Source organism: Podarcis muralis, chromosome 14 (assembly GCF_964188315.1).
Source record: "Podarcis muralis chromosome 14, rPodMur119.hap1.1, whole genome shotgun sequence".
Taxonomy (NCBI): Eukaryota; Metazoa; Chordata; class Lepidosauria; order Squamata; family Lacertidae; genus Podarcis; species Podarcis muralis.
The window spans coordinates 43,460,593-43,470,134 of record NC_135668.1 but is presented as its reverse complement, the minus strand read 5'-3'; positions in this window follow the sequence as shown (position 1 = coordinate 43,470,134).

Here is a 9,542-nt window from a genome sequence, read left to right as displayed (position 1 = left end):
CTATGGTCTCAGCTTTGCAAATAATGCCTGATGTTCACTCCACCACCTGAGAAATGGGCCTTGCTGACTGGGGAGATGTGCAGGGCTCAAGAAGGAAGGGGGTGGAAAAGTGGAGGTATGTTTCATTTTGATGGACAGGCCTGGGTTTTACTTACAATTAAGTATCTTCCCAGGTCACACTATAGAAACCATTTTTTTCCTTGTGCAGATTAATTTATTTGCCAAAATGCAGATACAGCTTACTTGTAAATTAAACCTGTAAGCTGGGTTAATGGAGAGGTCTCCATGGGGAAGGGGCAGAGATCAACAACAACAACTCTTGGAGTAGCAAGGAAGAAACCGTTCTACCACCCTACTCTTTTTCTGGGGGTTTAGGTTATTTTCCACCTGCTCTACCCCCCATGCAAGGGACACGGGTGGCGCTGTGGTCTAAACCACACAGCCTAGGGCTTGCCGATCAGAAGGTCGCGGTTCAAATCCCCACGACGGGGTGAGCTCCTGTTGCTTGGTCCCAGCTCCTGCCAAGCTAGCAGTTCAAAAGTACATCAAAGTGCAAGTAGATAAATAGGTACCACTCCGACGGGAAGGTAAATGGCGTTTCTGTGTGCTGCTCTGGTTCACCAGAAGCAGCTTAGTCATGCTGGACACATGACCCAGAAGCTGTACGCCAACTCCCTCGGCCAATAAAGCGAGATGAGGGCCGCAACCCCAGAGTCACCCACGACTGGACCTAATGGTCAGGGGCCCCTTTACCTTTACCTTACACCCCATGCAAGTCAATGGAGAGTTCTTTCTCTCCCAATGAAAAGAGTTTGCATCCCCCTCAAAAAAACCCCCAAATGTGAGGGAAGAGGCTCACCCCACACCAGTGATCATTGGGGTAACAGGATTCTTTGTGGGGGAACATTTTCCCACCCCAGTCTTCTTTGGGGATACATGGTCTGTTTTCACCATCGCCCTCCCCCTGTGCAAGTCAATGGAGAGATCTATCTTTCCCTAGGAAAAGAGGCTGTAACTCCAGAAATCCATGAGGGAGGAGCCCCTATGGAGCAACAAGGTAATTGCTGGTGGATGAGAGCCTTTCAGTGTTTACTGGAAATCTGTTATCCTTTCTCTATCTGATCCTTGTCCCCCTCCCCAGAATTCCTATGGTGATCACTCCCAAAAGGTAAAACCCGCCTTTGCAGAAGAACTGCTGGCATTTACTGGGCTTCATCCCCACAGAAGAGGTGGTGATGCTTGAAAGTTGCATCAAATTCTGCCCTCAAATAAAATAAAAAGCTGTAGACTGTGCTTTTGCTTAAAAAGTCAAATTTTTAAAGTGCTCTGTACAGAAACTTCTGGGTGTCACTGTTGACAGTTCGGAAGGCTTAATCCGCTTTAGAAGGGCTGAGATGCCAGCAAATTTCATGCACTTCTGCAGATACATTTCGGGTCTCCCAATTATACTGAATTAGGAGGGGGCAGAGCTTTATCTTTAATGGATCTAATTTGCTCCCAAATAACATGTCAAACTGAAAAGATATAGAGTGGCTTGGGAACAGATTGGGGTGCTTACCTAAGCTGCAGATACAGATACAAGCAGAGTCTTTTGGTCGATACAGACACCTATAATTTATTTTTAAAAACTAAGGATGAATGGTAGGTCATCGGGAATTCCTTCCCCATATCAATTATGTATGTGCTGTTGTTGCTACACTGTGTGTGTGTGTGTGTGTGTGTGTGTGTGTGTGCAGAAATAGTTTTAAACTGTTTTTATATATGTAACTGTTTTATCTTGGTTATTATATTGTACATTACTTCTGGGATGTCTCATGGGAAGCAAGTCATAAATGAAATGAAACGAAAATATGTTGGCTAGAGAAAGGAGTGTTAGAAGGTCCTAAAACGTCACAATATTCTTTCATTTCATCCCTACCTGTGTCTTTTCTGCTCAATGGAATATTTCAACCCAACTTAAATTGTGCTCTATTGCCCTCTAGTGGTCAACCCTTTTAAAGAAATAACATCAGCTGACAATTCTATACACTTTGGCGGGCACAGATATACCGTACTTTCTCCCCCTCCCTCAATGGCCTTAATGTTTGTTTTCCAATTAAAAGCCAAAAAACAACACCTTTCCACCAAATAAATCCGGATTCTATCTCACTGCATCATACCAGCATAGTGCAGTCGCTGGAGAGATATACCAAGCAGCAACAGCGGTCATATCTAGAGTCCACGCCCTACATGAAAGCACATTTAAAAGCTTGTGGCATCTCCCAAAGAATCATGGGAACTGTAGTTTGTTAAGGGTGCTGGGAACTGTAGATCTGCACAAGGTAAAGTACAGTTATCGGGATTCTTTGGGGGGAAATCCATGCACTTTAAGTGAGTTTTCAGTGACTGGGATCATATTGCAGTGCACCCCTCTAACCAAAGGATGTCTGCAAGAACCGTGAAATTGCAAGGAAGGGCATCTAAAAACCCATGCATTTGTGTAAAAAGCAAACACAAATGTGTTCTGTTAGAGAAAGTGGCCTGCAAAGTTGTGTATGTTAGGCAAAACTAAATGCAAAAATGTGTCTATTAAGAGAAAGTTGCCCTAAAATGCTGGCAGATTTTCACAAGGACTGGAGAGAGAGAAAATATTTACTATTAATGTGTTGCAAAATATATTGTTATCAGATTGCACCATCTAGAGGAGAACAGGTGAACATTATGGCATCTCACTGAATGGACTGATAGTCAGAGTTTCAGGGGGGAAAGGCTGATCATGAACTCAGAGCTGGTGGACCTCAGTGCTGAGATGTTGAGTGGGTCCCTGGATTGACTCGGCTCTTATCCAGATTTATTCTCCTCTTAGTCCTCACAGGCACACAGGAAACTGCCTTTTACTGAATGAGACCAATTGAGACAACCAGCTTGGTATTGTCTAGACAGACTGGTGGCAGCTGTCCAAGGTTTCAGTCAGGAGATTGTCCCATGCATTGCAGAGATTGTTTTAAATGGCTTTTAACATTTTAAAATGTTGTAACCCACCCCGGGACCTTACGGACCCTCCAACTTTTCCCAGATGGAAATAGGGACATTCTATTCTACATCAGGAAGCTTCTCCCATGTTAGATCTTGCTACACACATGGGCTTTATATGCACATATGTATCTGTCAGTTTGAACCAGTTACAGCCTCTTCACCTAACCTACCTCACAGGATTGTTGAAAAGAAAACGTGTTCGAGGGAAGGGATTGTGTACAACAACCTCAGCAGATAAATGGAATGAAATAACATTTTACTGTAAGCTGCCTTGAGTCCCTGCCAAGGAAAAAGGCGGGATATATTACTACTAATACTAATAGGGCTACTAATAACCATCATCATCAAAACTGTGAGAATGATCAGGAACATAAATCCTATTGAAGTCAGTGGGACTTGGTTCTAAGTAAAAATGCTTAGGGTTGCGATGTGAGACTGCAGTCTTTACCCAGTTACCTGGGAGTAAGATGCACTGACTTACTTCTGAGCAGACATGTAAAGTCTTGTAATGTAAGGCTCCATTTACAAAAAGGAATAAACATTCCACACATTTCCTTAAAAATTGCTGTCTGCTGAAGCATTGCCATTATAGAATTTTAAATGGATTGGTGACATTTTTCTTCAAAATTATAGGAAGGGCTTCATATGCCAGCTTCACCATTTCCTTCCTTTGGGGCAGGTATTTTATTTTCAGTATAAACAGGACTCAATTTTTGCACCTACACACACACACAGAGAGAGAGAGAGAGCGTGCAAAGGCTCCTGTTATCAAGAAGGACAGGAAACCATTTTAATTGTTCTCTGAGACATAAAAGAGAGGAAAAAGAAAAACTGGGGCATTTAGAATCAAATGGGAAGCTGGGGTGGCTTCTGTAATTCTGGGACTCTCCCTGGGAAATTGGGACACTTAGAGGGTATGACCTGATGGTGAAGGCGAGGCAATAAATAAATTAATAATACAGTGGTACCTTGGCTCTCAAACTTAATCCGTTCCAGACGTCCGTTCCAAAACCAAAGCATTCCAAAACCAAGGCGTGCTTTCCCAAAGAAAGTAATGCAAAATGGATGAATCCGTTCCAGGCTTTTTTTAAAAAAAACAATAACCCCTAAAACAGTGATTTAACATGAATTTTACTATCTAACGAGACCATTGAGCCATAAAATGAAAGCAATAAACAATGTGCTGCAGTCACACAATCAATCAACCAGTAGCTGAACTGGGTTCCACGCAGTCACAAAAACAAATCAAAAAAGCCACAAAAACAAAAATGCAAAATAAATAGCAAAAACAGACAGACCTCAGCGTAACACTCAAAACGGAAGTACGGCATTCAAATCAGAAGCATAACACTCAAATTGGAAGTGTGGCACTCAAAATGGAGCACGTTCAGCTTCCGAAAAAAGCTTGCAAGCCAGAACACTTACTTCTGGGTTTGCAGTGTTTGGGTTCCAAGCTGTTTGAGTACCAAGGCATTTGAGAACCAAGGTACTACTGTCATGTCTCTTGTTGGTATCTGTCTGTCTCAGGAGACAATGGAGTGTGCCCCTGGGAGTGAAGTCAAACCATTGTGTTTGTAGCACCAAAGTGACCCCTCTGGGATGCAAGCCTGGGCTGCCCAGATGACAAATGGAGAGAGCCATCAAGAAGGACACTGACAAACTGGAACGTGTCCAGAGGAGGGCAACCAAAATGGTCAAAGGCCTGGAAACAATGCCTTATGAGGAACGGCTAAGGGAGCTGGGCATGTTTAGCCTGGAGAAGAGGAGGTTAAGGGGTGATATGATAGCCATGTTCAAATATATAAAAGGATGTCATATAGAGGAGGGAGAAAGGTTGTTTTCTGCTGCTCCAGAGAAGCGGACACGGAGCAATGGATCCAAACTACAAGAAAGAAGATTCCACCTAAACATTAGGAAGAACTTCCTGACAGTAAGAGCTGTTCGACAGTGGAATTTGCTGCCAAGGAGTGTGGTGGAGTCTCCTTCTTTGGAGGTCTTTAAGCAGAGGCTTGACAACCATATGTCAGGAGTGCTCTGATGGTGTTTCCTGCTTGGCAGGGGGTTGGACTCGGTGGCCCTTGTGGTCTATTCCAACTCTATGATTCTATGATTCTATTCTATGATTCTATGAGCCCTACTTTGCTGTGGGCCTCCCACAGTCATCTGCTTGGCCACTGTGAGAATCCGTTGGGCTAGATGAACAACTGCCCAAATCCAACAAGGCTGTCAGTATGTTCTCTGAATTACTGGTCGATGGGGAGAAACTGGAGAATTCCATTGCTGAATGACGAGGAAGCATCAGTGACCATCGTTCTTCAATCTTGATTTCCCCCGATGTTGCTAGACTACAACTCCCAACATCCCCAGTCAGCTTTCCCAATGGTCCAGGATAATGGACATTGTAGTCCCACAACATCTGGGGAACCAAGGTTGAAGAACACTGAGTTAGTCTAACCAAGGGTGATTTCTCAGCAAACATGTATTGTGTTCATTTTCAGCTGTATCTACCGCTTCTTCCATCTCAAACCTTTGTCACCTGCTGGGCTATAAAATCATCTCTCCCACACTCAGTTTTAGGTGTCAACTTAGAGATAGAATTAATCGCTGCCAAGACTTGCTTCAAGGGTTGGAGTGTTTCTTGATTCACAGGTGATCTCCACTTTGTAGGATCTTTTTCACGGGTCACCGGTTCCACTGCAAATCACTCGAGCGTGTCTGAAGAATATATTTATTAATAATGAAACAGTGCGTGTTAATGCCTTGATGATAGAGTGATTAATAATTTGTTTCCTCAGATGTCACACTGCCGAACGATGAACGGCCTCCCTGCTGATTTAGAGGTAGATGTGAAAACTTGGTTTGAATTTTAAAAGAACTGCAGTAAATCTGCATCAAAAAGCCCACCAAATATATTCGGTCAGATCCACCTGGCAGTGTGAACATAAAAGATGCAGCCATAGGCCCAGCTTACAGACATCAGAAATCACCATCACACACACACGCAAATGCTTCTGAAAGTCTCCCACACTCAATTTCTCTCCCGATTCTGGCATTCCCCATTATATAGACTAATATTGTAACCTTTCCTTATAGGCGAGTTACTTATTTATTATTAAATTTATATACCGCCTTTCATCCGATGATAACAGGGCAGTTTGCAGCTTAAAAAGTGTGAAGAATGGCTGTGTTTTGGCTTGTGCATTGTATGGAAAGGATGAAGTGGGGTGAATTAAAGTGAATTTGGTAGGTTCACATTCAAATATGAACTGAATCTAATTTCTCTCCCATCCAGTGCTTTTTTTCGAAAAAAATATGTTTAGGGGTACTCTCATTTTGACTCAAGAAATGAGTTTTATAGTTCAAATCAGGAAAAATGAATATGGTAAATGGACAAAAGTACAAAGATTCACAAAATGTTTAGGGATATGCATACCCCTGCACCCCCCAGAAAAAAAGCGCTGCTCCCATTGCTAAGAGACCCTGAGGTAGGCCTGTTCAGGACAATATCCAGGTGTTAAAATCTTCAACGTCATTACTGCTGTCTTCTGTTCAGTTCCCAGAGTAGTCCCATTACGATTAATGGACCTTCATGCTCATTAATTACAACTTAGCACCTTTAACCCAGACAGTGTTTGAAACAGAGTGCTGTGATCTGAAAGGCCTTTAAACCAGAGAATACAGTGGTGCCTCGCAAGACGAAATTAATCCGTTCCGCGAGTCTCTTCGTCTTGCGGTTTCTTCGTCTTGCGAAGCACGGCTATTAGCGGCTTAGCGGCTTAGCGGCTATTAGCGGCTTAGCGGCTATTAACGGCTTAGTGGCTTTAAGAAAAAGGAAACAAACTCGCAAGAACTCGCAAGACGTTTCGTCTTGCGAAGCAAGCCCATAGGGAAATTCGTCTTGCGGAACAACTCAAAAAACGGAAAACCCTTTCGTCTAGCGAGTTTTTCGTCTTGCGAGGCATTTGTCTTGCGGGGCACCATTGTAGTCCTGCTTAATGTAGGACACAAGTCCTGCAAGTATACTAAGGTTACCAGACGTCCCCATTTCCTGCGGACAGTCCCCGGATTTACAAATCAGTCCCCTGACAAAATCCATGTATTTAGCAAGAAGTTGAAAAGTGTCCCCGGAGTCATTGAAAAAAATATGGTAACCTTAGAGTATACCCCGGCACAAAACATCTGCTCATTTTATTTTTAAGTGGGAAAACTTTGATGCAGGTTTGAAATGTTGGTACACAATGGGTATTCCTGGCAGCTCTCCATCCAATTCCATGTAATGATTTGAGCAATAAACAAGGGTGATTTCAAAAGGAATGGGTATACTGTTATAAAACACCACTTCAATCTTCAGTCAAGAGTTCCAGTGGAAGACCTTCCTTTCTCCCTGCAACTCTGGCCCTTCCGACGTTGTTGGACTCCAACTCCCATCAGCCCCTGCCAGCATGTCCAACCATTGGGGATGATGCGAATCATGGTCTACCAACATCTGGAGGACCACTGGTTTAGGAGATGCTCACAAATTACCAATTCCTGAGAAGGGATTGACTGGTGCCCAAAATGACGAGGTATCTCTAAACTGCAAACCATCAGCACACCAGGAATGGCTATAAATGCCGAGCTGAGACCCTAGGAGGGAAGAAGGCCTGTGTGGGCCAAATCCTGCCCAGGGCATCTGGAAAATTCAGATGTGGAGTGATTATCCTCCCCCCCTCTCCATTTAGCTTCATATGTTGAGCTTCAGGCATGCAGAGTGTAATTTCATCTTGCAGAACTCATGTTAGATCACAAGACACACCTGCCTTCAAACAGAAGGGCATGTCTTTAATCAAAGCTGCTCCTTCGTAGCATGGAGATTTTGTATCGATAAGGCAAAGTGCAGAGACCCTTTTCCTCCCTCGCCTACTTTGAATTCCATGGCGTTCAAGGAGGAGATATGCTTCATTTCCTGATTAACCGGGCATTTCCTTGGCTCTTTCTGTAGCTAACCGGGAGGTACGTAATTGTCGACAGACAAAAGTTCTGAGACATGTGATAGGAGAGCTGCCTGTGTATTATGGTCTACCTTCGTGTGCACAGCTAGTGAGATAGAGGCATCCTGTTAGCCACTGCTGGAAGCTACTTGCTAGAACAGAAAAACCTTTGGCGTATTCCGGTAGTGAGGTTTGCAGGCAGAAAAAAGTCCTTGTAAAAATTGATCAGCATTTGAGTGATGAATACACACGCGCTTGTTTACCTAACAGCTTTCAGTACCCTTTTGTCGCCTGCTGAAGACATTATTTAGACAAGCCTACCCAGATGTTTAGAAAGTTTTAATTTCTTTAAGTCTATTTGATTGCAGTTTTAACCTTCCATATGTTTTATATTACAGTTGTGAATTTTTTTAGTGATAATTTTATTGTTCTATCTTTTTTGTAAACCACTTTGAGGTTTTTTCTGCAATCAAGCAATATATAAATCTTATTAAACAAACGAACAACAAACTACATAACCAATCCTCACCCCCTAGGCTATAAATGGATGTGGATAATACAATAAAACAGAAAATGTGCAGAGCTTTGCAAACTAAGGTTTGCTAGAAATGCAACTCATCCTATGTTAATGGTGTTTTCATTTTTATAGACCTGATACAATTTCTATTATACCAAAAGTCTGGAATGTACTAATGGGGCCCTTTTCGTATCTCCTTCAATATTTCATACCTGTTTTCTGTCATTGTTTTGTTTTATGATTGATTTTGCATTTTACTAAAACAAACAAATAAACAAACTACATTTCCCAGGATTCCTTGGGGGGGGGGCGGGACATGATTGTTAAAGTGGAATCAGAGTGCTTAAAATGTATAATACAGATGTGACCTAACTTAGCACTTACTACTAGGAATGGGACTTAACATTGGATACAAACCATTCCTTTCGGCATTTGGAAACAAACTGCTATTTTGATCCAAACAATTGTTTCTAGTGTTTGGATATAAACCATTGTTTCTAGGAATTCTTATGAAGAACACACAATAAAACAAAAGGTGTGTGTGAGGGAGGGAGAGAGGGAGGGAGGGAGAAATGAATAAATGGGAGGAGGAAGCTGCAATTTTTCCCCTTCAAGGAATTATTGACACCAGCTCCAAAACACTGTGTTAGCAGAAGACTTATCTGCTGCAGCCTTCACAGTAGGGTTTTCTGTCCCTTTAACGTGATAGATGGTTGGAGACGTGAAGGATGATAGATGTGCGAGTCCAAGTGGTGATTCTAATTTAGGAGGTGGGGAGCTTGGTGTGTGAAAGAGAGAGAGACTGTCTGTCTTTGGTGAAATGTTACATAGAATCCCTGACATAAGCTCTATCAAGGCTTCACTCTGGCAGCAAAATTTGCCTCACAACTGTCACTTTCACCAGCAGGCAATCTTCCCAGAATCAACGATGAGGCTCGTTAAAAAGAACTTTTCTCATGCTCTTTATAGTAAAACCAAGGAAGGGTGACTTGGGTCAGTACAGACTGTCCTCAGCTAAAGTCAGGATTGGCTAGGCATTT